Source organism: Crotalus tigris, unplaced genomic scaffold (assembly GCF_016545835.1).
Source record: "Crotalus tigris isolate CLP2741 ecotype Arizona unplaced genomic scaffold, ASM1654583v1 scf7180000017536.10889498, whole genome shotgun sequence".
Classification (NCBI taxonomy): Eukaryota; Metazoa; Chordata; class Lepidosauria; order Squamata; family Viperidae; genus Crotalus; species Crotalus tigris.
The window spans coordinates 10,521,370-10,536,433 of NW_024096460.1; positions in this window are offsets into that span (position 1 = coordinate 10,521,370).

Sequence of the window (15,064 nt, forward strand, 5' to 3'; positions counted from 1 at the left end):
GCAAAAATGGCCACAGCAGCACTGCGGAGTGCAGATACAAGGCGCTGCACCACGCAAGGATGGGGCAGGGCTAGTGAGTATCATGCAGGCACTAGCCCCGCCCCATTTGCAGCGTGTGCGTGCTCACAGCCCCGTGTGCACATGCATGCATGTAAAATGCTTCCCCTCTCTTTTCTTCCAGTCTACCAATCAACAATGGTTGGTGACCTCTGCTCTACCACCTCTACTCAAGCTTGCCACTTTGCCTCCTTTGTGGTGGGTGGGGCTCCTGCTCCAGGCAGCGGTGGCGGCCTGATGGATCTGCTGCTGGCGGTGGTGGTGTGCATGCCAACAGAGAGGGCTCTGAGTGCTGCCTCTGGCATGCCTGCCATAGGTTTGCCACCACTGGTATAGGGTCTCCTGCTCGAACAGGAATTTGGTCTAGAAAACCTCCAAGATCCTTCCAATTCTGTTATTCTATGAATGATCCAATGGGCCATGACTAGCCTTCCTTGTCTTTTGTTGCACTTTGCAAGACAACACTTAATTAGCACCCACAGCACTCCACAAATCTTCTTGTGGGCGGAGAGGCCCTTAAGTGCAAGGCAAAAATCTGGGCCCAATGTTTGCAGTATGGACCAGACTGGAAAATGCTAAGCAGAAGACTGGGCTGTTCCCTAGATCTATATATTTCCTGAACTACCTGTTGCTGCCTTTGGGTTCTGCAAAATTCAATCTTGAATGTTTCTCATTTGCTTAAGAGACTGGAGAAGATCCCAAACTGGGTTTGTCCATCAAATATGCATGACGCTAGAACTGGTGATTCAGCCAGTTGTGGGAATCCAACCATTATCTTAACACAGTGTTTCTCAACCTTGACAATTTTAAGCCATGTGGACTTCAACTCCCAGAATTCCACAGCCAGCATTGCTGGCTGTGGAATTCTGGGAATTGAAGTCCACGTGCCTTAAAATTGTCAAGGTTGAGAAACACTGTCTTAACATGTTGTGCGAATGGAGCACATTTGAGAGCGAATTTATTTTGGCAGAGCTTTGGATAAGAAATATTGCTTATTCATCTGGGTTGAAGGTTAAGAATATAGTGTGAATCTGACTGGGGAAGAGTGTCTGGGATCTTTCCTGAATTTTAAGCCATACAGGATTCTGTTCCTATTTTCCTGTTGGTTGAAAAGTTATATGTAAAGATACAGATACTCTTTGACTTACAACGATTCATTTAGTGACCACTTGAAGTTATGACGACATTGAAAAAAAATGACTTATGGCCGTTTTTCTTTAAGATGGATGGACTTCAACTCCCATGTTTGCTGGGGAATTCTGGGAGTTGAAGTCCAGACATCTTCAAGTTACCAAGATTTTGAAGCAGTTTTAGAAGCTTGTAATAAAATCAAATGCAATGAAATTCCATCTGGCTTCAAGCTTTTGGGTTACAAGTATGACCATCGGTATGGTGTCACCCCTTGTAAGACCCAGTAACATAGAAATTGGGAAAGAATTTGAGAATTTAATCCTCAGTGTCAGCTTCTCTTTAGGTTTTCATTGCAGGTGTGTCCTATTGCATTCCTGTGACTCAGCTTGGGGCATCGTTGTGCCTGATTCAATTCCCTTCGCAACTTAATCACATCAGCAGCAGCTTTAAGCCACCAAGTACAGGAAAGGGCGCTTAATGGGTACAATTGGCAGCCAGGCACTCTTAATTTTGCCAAGTAGATCTGGATGACACAGTGCCAACTGAGCAGATGGTTGGAAGTGTGTCCAAGCTCTGTCCTTCCCTGTAGGTAAATATAAAACCATGATTCTCTTCCAGACAGACATTGCCTAGAGATGTTTGCCCTGAGAACGGGATCCAGTTGGTTTTACAAACCCCTAATAATGGCTGCTTTTTGGAGAGCAAATATTGCTGAATAATGGAGTACCGTCGAGAAGTCAGACGTCTAACAGGTGGCAGAGTCCACCCCCAATCCATTTGTCTCTGGGCTGTGGACTCAGCATTTTTTTTGTCCTGCTCGAAGCTACGGCTTTAAATAGGCAAAGAAACTCAAGCTCTTTTGGTCTTCCCATTAGGCAAAAATATCTCTATGTGTAGCCAGCAAGTTCTTCCCATTTGGATTAAGCCAGCAAGTTCTTCCCATTTGGATTATTATGCCCAGTGGAGAATAAGAGGAAGACAGACAGACAGACAGACAGACAGGATAAAAAGAAAAATGAGATACAGGAAGACAGAGAAAGGAAAGGGAAGGGAAGGGAAGGGAAGGAAGGAAAGAAGGAAGAGAGATAAGAGAAATAAAATGACAGAAAGAAAAGAAAGAAAAAGAAAAGGAAAGAATGAAAAATATAAAAATGAGACAAAGGAAAGAAAAGAGAAAGAAAGAAAGAAGATAAGAGAAATAAAATGACAGAAAAAAAGAAGAAAAGGAAAGAATGAAAGATAAAAATGAGACAGAGACAGAAAGATGAAAGAAAGGAGATAAGATAGAAATAAAATGAAAGAGACAGAAAGAAAAGGAGAGAAAGAAAGAACAAATGATAGAAAAATGAAAGAAAAGAAAAGAAAGAAAGAACTACCTTACACTAGAAACATCCAGAAAATGGCTTAATTCACTAGCCAGGATTAGCTTCCTGGGAATTGTGCCTTGAAAAAAGAAAGAATAGAGTGACTGAATCCAACCAAGTTTAGTGAGATGGAGGTTGTTTGTCTTTACCCGCCAGAGGGTGCTAAAAACTTGGCAGATGAAATTCTGAATTTTTCCTGCCCTTCAGATTGCTTTTCCAAAAACCATTCTAGAGCACAAGAGCTTGCTGGTCTGCCTGTGGTTTTGAGGTTGCCTCTCCCTACTTTTGTAAGAAGCGTCTCCCAAAGCAATTTTGGCCAGTGAATTGCTGGGGTTGGTTGAATCCTGTCCTTTGGGTGGTTAACCTGGATAAATAACTTGTTCAGCAGGTTTTAGGTTTCAATGGGTGTGGTGTATTTTCAAGGAAAGAGATCCCTGGTAAAGCTTCCTTGGAGAAAAGGAGCAATGAAATATGTCTGAGTGATGGGAAGGAGACGGTAAAAAAAAATATGAAAGTTTCTTGCTCAAAAAGGAGAATGTGGGGCTGAGTCAAGGTGTTGACCTTGCATGGGGAGAGTTCATCTGACTAACCTTATAGGAAACAAAACTTTGGTACTTCTGAAGGAAAAGCAGCTTCTAAATCTAAATAGCAATTACTCATTAGATTTGGGGATTGGGGAATATTTATGCTAGGCTAGGCTATTTCCCAGTAGAATACAGGCAGCCCTCGGCATAACAACAATCCGTGACCAGTTAAGTCACCTTTTCAGAGATAAGTTCCTTACCTAAACAGAGAAATGACCACAGGTGGGCAAAAAGGTGGGAGTGGGAGCAACTTCCAACTCCCTGCTAGTTCCACAGTGAGTTTGCTTATGGGAAGTTGGCAGGGCACATTAGAAAGCTTCCTTCCTTCCTTCCTTCCTTCCTTCCTTCCTTCCTTCCTTCCTTCCTTCCTTCCTTCCTTCCTTCCATCCATCCATCCATCCATCCATCCTTCCTTCCCCCTTCCCTTTCAAGCAGGCAGATACAATAAGTGTCTGCTGTCAGGTGGGGGAGGGAGCAAGGGAGTTCTTGCAGTACACACACACACACATCCCACACACACACACACCACACACACACATATATATATTAAAAACAATATGAACACCAGGATAATATCAAACTAGGATTTTAATAAAATGCTGAGCTTTCATTGGCCAGCAGTGCCAATATCATCAGAGCATAAAAACAAGTCAATGGGAGTTCCCTTTTTATAACGTGCGCAAAATCAGCCAGCATTATAAAAAGGAAACTCCCATTGACTTGTTTTTATGCTCTGATGATGTTGGCAGTGCTGGCTGACGAAAGCTCAGCATTTTATTAAAATCCTAGTTTGATATTATCCTGGTGTTCATATTTATTTGTTTTTACTACATGGCATCACCCAGGATTTGAATTTTTAACATAATTAGAGACATACACACACACACACACACACACACACACACACACATATAATTTTATATAATTATAATATATATATATTATAAAATATATAATTTTTTTTCTGCCTGTTGTGCTCTACCAACCACTGATTCGCTCCTTTATGAATCGCTGTATTATGTGAACCCAGAAAACGAATTTAGCAGCCTTTGGCAACCATTTCAGGAAAACTGAGAATTTCAGAGTGCAATTCACTGCAGTTTCTGTCTGGAAGAAACTGTTTCCAAACCAATATTTAACCTGTGATGTTTCTCGGATCCTAGAATAGCCTTCAATTTGACAGAAATCCTTGCACTGGCAAACAAAAGTTCTCTGGCTAGATGATTCCTCTTCCTTACTTCGATTTATCCAGGCAGATGGAATTACATCTGTTCTCTTCCAGTCTCTTGCCCTCTAATTCTTTCCTCTCTGCTGCCTGCCAAGCCTTGAAAAATCCTGGCATCTAAAAATAACCTTAGTTTAAACTCAGGAAGGGGGAAATTCCTGGCCTTGAGTGGGGAAAGCAAGCCATTGAGAACACACTGTACAATTTAGGGGAACCATGCAGAGTGATCCCAAGGGTGCTTTTTCAAGAGGTAACTGGACTTTCTTGTTTTTTGTTTTTCAAAGAAAAACAAGAAAGTCCAGTTGCCTTTTGAAAAAGCACCTTTGGGACAATCGTGACCTGGATAGCTCCATAGACCAGGGGTAGGCAACCTTGGCTCTTTTATGACTTGTGGACTTCAACTCCCAGAATTCCTGAGCCAGCTGTGCTGAGGGGAAAGGGAGAGGTTTCCAAGCTGAGCCATGCTGGCTCAGGAATTCTGGGAGTTGAAGTCCATGAGTCATAAAAGAGACAAGGTTGCCTACCCCTGTCCTAGGATGCCACTGAAGGACCCAATGTTGGGTTTAGACCAGGGGTAGGCAATCTTGGCTCTTTTATGACTTGTGGACTTCAACTCCCAGAATTCCTGAGCCAGCCGTGCTGAGGGGAAAGGGAGAGGTTTCCAAGCTGAGCCATGCTGGCTCAGGAATTCTGGGAGTTGAAGTCCACGAGTCATAAAAGAGCCAAGGTTGCCTACCCCGTCCATAGACAATGCAGAGTGATCTATAATTTTGTTTGTTTTGAGGTGCCAAAATAAACCAAACGGAGAAAGAAAAGAGATGAATTCTAGGAAACGGTAAAAAAAGAACCCCAAACAAACAAAGAAAGGATGAGATTTTTCACTGACAATAAATAGTAGAATAGCTTAAGCAACTGGTATTGCACCGGTAAAATATGGCAGGCAATGGTGTCTGGCCTTTGAAACTAGCAAAGTCAATGGGAAGGCCAGATTCACTTAACAACCATGTTACTAATTTAACAACTGCAGTGTTTCACTTAACAATGGCAAGAAAAGTCACAAAGTGACTTAAGCAAAATGCACTTAACAAATGTCTCATTTAGCAACTAAAATTTTGGGCTCAGTTGTGGTTGTAAGTCGAGGACTAACTGTACATTCCTAGATATATCAAGAGAGTTTTGGCTGGATCTTGACTTTCTATTTCACTACAGTCTAGTGAAATAGTTCTTAGGCTTTCTTTTTATTCTGTTTTTGTTTCTGGTTGCATAACGGACAAACTCAGATTCCACCAACTGTCCTCAAATGACTTTACCCAAAATTCAGCAGAGTCAGACAACACTGCCTTGTTTCACACCACGGGATGGGACAACCCTACACAAATTTCATAGTAGCCCCAATGTTTGCATCCAATTCATCAGGAATCTGGCATCACGTTTCTAGTACAATTTATCAAGGGTTTGTGAGCTGCAGCCCTCTTCATTGGCTGCAGAAAGTGGCTAAAATGATTTAAAATTAAACTGGGGAGAGCCAGGACTGGAGAAAGGAGAGAAAGACAGAAAACAGGGTGATTCTGCAAGCTACTTATATAACAGAGACTTTAACTGGGTAATACAGATAATCCTCGATTTATGACCAAAATCAAGCCCAACATTTCTGTTGCTAAGGAAGACAGTTGTTAAATAACTTTTGACTCATTTTATGACCTTTCTTCCCATAGTTGTTAAGTGAATCACTGTAGTTGTTAAGTTAGTAACATGGTTGTTAAGTGAATCTGGTTTCTCCATTGAGTTTGCTCGTCAGGTCACAAAAGGTGAACACATGACCCTGGGACACAGCAACTGTCATAAATATGAGTCAGTTGCCAAACGTCCGAATTTTAATTGCATGACTACGGGGATGCTTCAACTTGTAAATGTGAAAAATGGTCATAAGCAACTTTTTCAGTGCCGTTGTAACCACTAAACTCCTTCTCTTCCTCCTCCTTTTTTCCTCTTTGCCCCTCCCTCTCCCTGCTCTTCTTTTACTTCTTCTCTTTCTTTCCTTCCTTCCTCTTTTCCTTCTTGTCTTCCTTCTTCCTTCCTGTCTTCCTCCTCCTGATCCCAGAGAAGCACCTTGGGAAATAACAGGGGTCCGAAAACCCACCCACTTTAACAGTTGTCCCTCTAACTAGATCAGTGGTTCTCAACCTTTTTAATGCCGCGACCCCCAACCGGTCGTAAGTCGAGGACTACTCAACCGGTCGTAAGTCGAGGACTACTCAACTGGTGCAGCACCGTTTGCAGAATGGGACTTTTGGCGGGCTCAGCAGGGCAGAGACAGCCTGGACAATTCCTATTGGCTTTTGAAAGCCAATAGAATTAGACTCTATTCAAGAGAGTCTATCCTATTGGCTTTCAAAAGCCAGTAGAATAAAAGGGAGTAGCACAGCTAAGGAAAAGGGGGGAAAAAAATGGCGGACTGCGTTGTTTGGCGACCCCCGTGAAATGGTCATTCGACCCCAGATGGGGTCCCGACCCACAGGTTGAGAACCACTGCTCTAACTAGATTGTGGCAGCCTGGCTGAGAAGGATGCTAAGTAGCTATGAGTGTGTAAGGGTGTGAGAAAACAAATGTACATTGTAGCCAGTGAAGTTTGGCTGCACTCTGAATTTCTCAGGTCTCCATATACCTGAACCTGATGGTCATCAGTGTTTGCTTGAAAGTGATTTGAGTATCTTCCTAATTAGCTCCTGGCTGTCAACCAGTGCTGTATATTTCCTATGGTCTATATCTGACAAATCCAGAGAGCCAGCTGGAGATGCACTGAGTTAGTTGTCTCATGTGTTGTTTAACTGGTTATTTTACTCTTACAGTTTTAAATCCAATTTGTAACGCTCTGCTGTAAGCCAGAGACTTCAGGAAAGGAGCTGCAAATAAACCCGAGTAATTAATTAATAATACTTAATAAACAAACATTTTATTCGGACTTCAACTGCTAGGAATTCAAGACAGCTGTATTGTTTGGCTCGCAGTTTTGTGCTTTGACTGCAATGAATTTAGATTTTTGGCTCAAAAACGGACAAGGATGCAATTTTTAACTTTTAACTTTCTGCCTAAAGCATGTAGATGGCTTTTTCAAGATGGCGGTGCCTGGATCAGCTGCGGCTGCATTGGCTCTCGAAGGTTCAACCGAGAAGATCATAGGAAGCTCACTTCCTGGTATTCAGGATGCTGCTTATAAGCGCTATTTGCTTAGAGCTCAAAGCATTGTTAGAGACCCCACACGCCCACTTTATGGTCTGTTTCTGTTACTCCCCTCTGGAAGGAGGTTTTGAAGTATTTGTACCAGGACCACCCAATTCTGTAATAGCTTTGTTCCCTATGCCATCCGTCTGTTAAACTTGCAAGATTCGTTTTTCTCACCATGCACATGTATACATAACCCGAACTAGACTGTGTTGTTTCTCTGTGTCATATAATATAGTATGTGGGTATATGCATAATTCTGTCTTTATTTATTTTTGTCATATTTATCTAGTGTATATCAGAGCTGCTGACCCTTTGAGAGCTGTATGCAATGAAATTTCACTTTAATGCATGGCGATTAGTGTACATTCATAGTGACAATAAGGTTATTATTCTATTCCATTCTTCTATGTCCAAAAACATGCTTTAGGACATCTGAAATGTGTTAAATCTCAGAAGCTGGTTCTTATTTTGAGCTTCAGTGTGTTTTCAATCCTACTTTGAGGATTTTGCATGGCTTTTCCCATTCCTCTGCAACGTCCAAATTTAGAAGCCACTCCAATCTCATCCAGACCCGGAGGAAAATGTTGGAAAATCATCATTTTTTAGGGGGACTGACTGGAGGCTGAACCACATGATGAATAATTGAGGGAACTAGATATGTCCAGTCTAACAAAGAGAAGGACTAGGAAGTGACAGGATAGCAGTCTTCCAATATTGGAGATGCTGCCCTAAAGAAGACGGGGTCAACCTATTCTCCAAAGCACCTGAAGGCAGGACAAGAAGCAATGGATGGAAAACAATCAAAGACAGAACCAATCCAGAACTAAGGAGAATTTTCCTGACAGTGAGAACAATTAGCCAGTGGAACGGCTGGCCTTGTGGGTGCTCCATTACTGGAGGTTTTAAGAAGAGATTGGACAGCTATTTGTCCGGAATGGTATGGAGCAGTGATGGCGAACCTTTTAGAGACTGAGTACCCCAAAACCGCCCCCCCCGCTCTGTCTGCCCTGTCCCCGCCCCCTGCCCCCACCTGCCTGCAGGGCCACCCACTGCCTCCATGGCCCGCCGCAGTGCCATGGCAGCTATGCCCTCTGCCCACACTCTGCATCATCTGCATGCGATGGGGAGCAAGGGCGGAGTCGCCCCGCTGCCATGTCCTTGGCTGTGCTGCTCCACATGGACCGTGTCCAGGGGTGACTCTCCTCCAGGGGGCTGCTAGTGAGGAGGAGGCCACGGGTGGAGGTGGGGCTGGGGCACAGCAGGTGTGCCCACAGCAAGGGCTCTGAGTGCCACCTCTGGCACGCGTGCCATAGGTTCGCCACCACTGGTATAGATTCTCCTGCTTGGGCCGGGGGCTGCACTCAAAGACCTCCAAGGTCCCTTCCAATTCTGTTATTCTGTATTATAAATTGTCATGTACCCCGTCGGAGCCTGAATCTGCTGAGGAAGATGAGCTGGAACTGGAGCCCAGGAGGGAAGCGTCATTGGCTTCGGAGGAATAGGGGGAGGAGCAGGCAGAGGCAGGCCAGGGCCTTTCAGGATGGGACACCTTGAAGGCAGGAAGGAACTGGCAGGATGAACATGAGACAGAGCTCAGGCGATGAGCAAGGGCCACCCCCTCCTGATCCTAGAGCAGTGGTTCTCAACCTTTTTAATGCCGCGACTCCCCAACCAGTCATAAGTCGAGGACTACTCAACCGGTCGTAAGTCGAGGACTACTCAACCGGTCGTAAGTCGAGGACTACTCAACTGGTGCAGCACCGTTTGCAGAATGGGACTTTTGGCACGCTCAGCAGGGCAGAGACAGCCTGGACAATTCCTACTGGCTTTTGAAAGCCAGTAGAATTAGACTCTATTCAAGAGAGTCTATTCTATTGGCTTTCAAAAGCCAATAGAATAAAAGGGAGTAGCACAGCTAAGGAAAAGGGGAAAAAAATGGTGGACTGCATTGTTTGGCAACCCCCGGGAAATGGTCGTTTGATCCCAAAAGGGGTCCCGACCCACAGGTTGAGAACCACTGTCCTAGAGCATAGAGAATGGAGAGGAGGGAACAACTGCAGGCAGGACCACTACTCGGAGGAGAGCGCCCTGCCTCTTTACACAAGACACAGCTGGGGACTGAGACTTAAGTAGACGTTACAGGGAGGGGCATTTGTTGGGAACAAACGCTGAAGTATTGGAGGTTTGTGTGCCGTTGCCCAAGTTGGAAACAAATCTCTGATCTCTTCTTCTGTGTTTTCTACTTGTACACCCTGAAACTCTGACCATTGGACTGGCTGACAAATTTGATTTGGTGGGCTCTCAACGTCAGATTGAATTTGGGCTTCTCTTCTGAAACTACTCAGGCAACCTTGTATTTCCACAGACTCATTAGCTTTTGATGTATGTTCCTTTCTTTGTTATCTACTTGGCCTTGAGTAAATTGCTGTTCTAATCTATCCGTGTGTGAGTTGAAAACCTGAAAAGAGGACTGCTTGTTCCATACATACACTTTTCCTGCCTGAGAGAGTGAAGAACTTTTGAAACTACTTGCAGCCAGAGGCTGCTGAAGGGGTGTGTATCTCTGTGTGTGTGTGTGGTTACTTGTTCTGGGACTTGCCAGAAACGTGGGAGCATTTGAGGAACATTTGGAGCAATAAAGGGGCAGTTTGAACTGCCAGCTGTGTTGCCTCTGTGCGTTGCCTTGGGTCATCACAATAAATTATATACTTGGTGCAAAATTCTTCTAGGTCTTCTAAGGATTCAAGCAAATAGAAGGGTTCTCCAAACCCACAGATGACCCAGCTCTTTGGAGAAGGCTCCAATGCTGGGAAAGGAGGAAGGGAAGAGATGAAGAGAATGACCAGGAGCCAGGTGTACCATTGAAAGATCTGAAGGACCAGGCTAGGGGAGGATCATCATGGAGAAGATTGATTTATATGGTCACTAAGAGTCAACACTGACTTCGTGGCACACGATTAATCAATGGGAAGACCGAGCTCCTTTGATACATGCATAGTGTTGGGAAACATGGAAGGAAAAAGAAAGGAAGATAAGCAGCAAGATGAATGGACTCAGGTAGAGATGGAGGCACCATTAGGAGACCTGAAAGACCAGGAAAAGGACATCTCATTATGGAGACCATCTACCTATCTGGTAACTAAGAGTCAAAAATCCTTGATGGCACATAATTGTGGATGGACTCAGTCACAATAGAGATGGGGCCACCATTAGAAGACCTGAAAGACCAGGAGAAGGACATCTCATTATGGAGAACATCTACGCATATGGTGATTAAGAGTCAAAAACAACCATATCACATAATTTTGGATGGACTCAGTCATAGTAGAGATGGGGGCGCCATTAGAAGACCTGAAAGAGCGGGTAATAGGCATCTCATTGTGAAGAACGTCTACCTACGTGGCGGCTAAGAGTGAAAACCAAGTTGATGGTACACAATCAAGATTACAAGTACCATAACATGCAAACAGTGAGCAATATGCATGGAGTTGAAGATCATCGAAAGCAGACTGATTTAAGAGAAGTATCCTAGATGGCAACAGCTTGCCAAGATGTTCCAGAAAAATTCGCCAACATATTGGAAATGTAAAAAAGCACATGGAACATATTATCATTTATGGTGGACATGCCCAGTTGCAAAAAAATACTGGACTAAAATAAGAAGATGGATCAAAGAAATAATAGACCAACCCGTAGACTGGAAACCAGAGATCTTTTTGCTGGGTATTTTAAACAGAAAATATAGTAAAGAAATACGGTATTTAATTCTACATATAATAACAGCAGCAAGAATAGCATACGCACAGCTCTGGAAAAATGAGAGTATACCATCAAAGGAAGAAGTGATAAGGAAAATCCTGGACTGTGCTGAGATGGATAAATTAACAAAAGAGATAAAAGAAAAGGAAGACACTGAGTACTATCTAATATGGAATAAGTGATATGATTGGTTGGAGACTAGAAATCATAGAGGAGAATAAATGTGGAAAGGTCAAAAGTGGAAAATGTGTGTATAATAATGTATAGCAAAAATAATATGTATTATTTTTAGTATGAAGTATAGTATAAAGGAAGAAAAATGCAAACAAGAAAACGGGACAACAAGGACAAATATATCTAAAGAAGAATAAGGGGGGGAAATGTAAATAATAGATTACCGTTACGAAACTGCTGTTTAAAAAAAAGGAGGAGCACACACTGTGTGTGTATATATGTGTTAGGTTTTGTTTTGTCTTGTTTTGTTGGTTTAAAAAATAAAAATTATATATATATATTACAAGTTCGAATAGCTATTTCGAACTCTTTAGCTCTTTTCAACCAGACATACCCTTCTGAGATTCGAACCTGTCCGCAAAAGATTTCTCTCTCCCATATTTGGGCAACAGGGTGTAACATACAGCATTCTCTATATATATAAGATTACAAGGACCATAACATGCAAACAGTGAGCAATGTGCATGAAGTTGAAGACCATCGAAAGCAGACTGATTTAAGAGAAGTATCCTAGATGGCAACAGCCATTCTCCTGAGGCCTCCCGCCAAGAGTTCAAACTCTTTCTCGCTATTGCATCAGTCTTTCCCCATGCAAAGCCCAACCCATTTCCCAGCAGTGAATGAGAACATATAATACCAGAAAAACTGAAGAGAGTTTGGGAGTGGATGGGTGGGTGTCTTTTCTTGATGCCAGAGCCTTGGCTGGGGATAACACAAGGCCAGCAGTCGTTGTTGAGCGGCAACTCAAGAGTCTGCGAGGCCAGAAATAGAGTAGGAAAAACCATATAAAGGAATTGTAGTGTCCAGGGGAAAAAAGGAAGTCTATTACAGATGATTAGCCTATAGCAGGGGTAGGCAACCTTGGCTCTTTTATGACTCGTGGACTTCAATTCCCAGAATTCCTGAGCCAGCATGGCTCAGCTTGGAAACCTCTCTCTTTCCCCTCAGCGTGGCTGGCTCAGGAATTCTGGGAGTTGAAGTCCACACCTCTTAAAGTACCCAAGGCTGAGAAACTGGGTTAGGCCAGGGGTAGGCAACCTTGGCTCTTTTATGACTCATGGACTTCAACTCCCAGAATTCCTGAGCCAGCCATGCTGAGGGGAAAGGGAGAGGTTTCCATACTGAGCCCTGCTGGCTCAGGAATTCTGGGAGTTGAAGTCCACACCTCTTAAAGTACCCAAGGCTGAGAAACTGGGTTAGACCAGGGGTAGGCAACCTTGGCTCTTTTATGACTCGTGGACTTCAACTCCCAGAATTCCTGAGCCAGCATGGCTCAGCTTGGAAACCTCTCCCTTTCCCCTCAGCATGGCTGGCTCAGGAATTCTGGGAGTTGAAGTCCACGAATCATAAAAGAGCCGAGGTTGCCTACCCCTGGCCTACAGCAACTGAAAATGTACCAGCAGGCTGAAGGGATACAACTAGGGGTTTGTAGCTGTGTAGCTACTTGGAGCTGAGTTGATTTCAGAGTATGTTTAACTTTAGAAGGAGAAAGCAGGATCTGCCTGTCAATCCAAAGATTCCCAAAGCCCTCCCCTAAGCTGCCTAGCAACAGTACAGGTGGTCCTCGACTTACAACCACAATTGAGCCCAACATTTCTATTGCTAATTTTTAAGTGAGTTTTGCTCCATTTTACCACCTTACTACAGTTGTTAAGTGAATCCCTGCAGTTAAGTTAGTAACACCGTTGTTAAATGAATCTGGCTTCCCTACTGACTTTGCAACTTTTCAGAAGGTCACAAAAGGTGGTCACATGACCCTGGAGACTGCAACTGTCGTAAATACATGCTGGTTGCCAAGCGGCAGAATTTTGATCACGTGACCATGGGGATGCTGCAATTGTTAAAAGCGTGAAAAGTCATCAAAGGTCACCTTTATAAGGTTATAAGTCATCATAAGCCACCCTTTTCAGTGCCATTGTAACTTTGGTCACTAAATAAATAAGAAAACCAAGATCATGGCATCCGGCCCTCTCAATTCCTGGCAAATAGATGGGGAAGAAATGGAGGGAGTGACAGATTTTATCTTCCTGGGCTCCAAGATCACCACAGATGGGGACTGCAGCCAAGAAATTAAAAGACGCTTGCTCCTGGGGAGGAAAGCTATGGCAAATCTAGGCAGCATACTAAAAAGCAGAGACATCACCCTGCCAACAAAAGTGCGTATAGTCAAGGCCATGGTTTTCCCAGTTGCAATGTATGGCTGTGAAAGTTGGACCATAAGAAAGGCTGAGCGGAAAAGAATTGAGGCCGCGAACTATGGTGCTGGAGAAGACTCGCAGCTGCGAGTCCCCTGGACTGCAAGGTGATCAAATCGGTCGGTCCTAGAGGGGATCAGCCCTGACTGCTCTTTAGAAGGCCAGATCCTGAAGTTGAAACTCAAATACTCTGGCCACCTAATGAGAAGGAAGGACTCACTGGAGAAGAGCCTAATGCTGGGAAAGATTGAGGGGAGGAGAAGGGGACGACAGAAGAGGTGGCTGGATGGAGTCACTGAAGCAGCAGGCGTGAGCTTCAATGGACTCCAGAAGATGGTAGAGGACAGGAAGGCCTGGAGGAACGTTGTCCATAGGGTCATGATGGGTCGGACACAACTTTGCAACTAACAACAACATATTAAATATGCAGGGTATAAGGCAGGTATTAAGAGTTACTTTGTTGTAATTATATTCAGTTTTCAGCAGGTGGTGCTCTGTTGCTGATCCTGTTTGGGTACAGAAGTTAAACAGGATCAGGCCAGTTTAACTCTTGGATGGGAGACTCCCAAGCCCTAGACTGGCAACAGAAAACTAGAAAAAGCAATAGCAAACTGTTTCTATGTTGATCACAGATATGTCCAGCTAACCTCAAGTTTGGAGAATTTACTAAATCATGTCATACTCTTTTTATCAATTATCTAGATGGCCCTACTTCTGACTTTGCTTTAAAAAGGTCACAAAATCACATGACCAGGACACTGCAGCCCTCATAAATATGAGCCAGTTGCCAAGCATCCAAATTTTGATCACGTGGGGAGGCTGCAATGGTCATTAAATGTGAAAAATGGTCATAAGTCACTTTTTTTCAGTGCCTTTGTAACCTCGGTCACTGGACAAAAGATTGTCAGGACTATCTGTACAGCAAGATACACTCATGGCGTTTGCATTGTTGCATTCTGGAGCAGATGTAGCTTTGGATGGTCTTCAAAAACAACTCCATGCAGTCTGTTGCAATAGTTCACATGGAAGGGTCGAGGGACTTCTAGATCAGTCTGGACAATGGTGTCTCCTGGCTAATGCTGCTTTGGGGTTTTGGATAGGAGCTCTAAGTCCAGGAGGACCTCCCACACTAGTTTGTTTTTTCAGGAAACGCTACTTCATTCAGAACTAAAGATGCAGTATGAGGTAGTGGGAGAACCTGGAAAACACACACCCAATTGGTCTCATCAAGGTTGACTTTAAACATGTTCCTCCTCATCCAGACCTGAACAGCCTCCAGACACTCATTT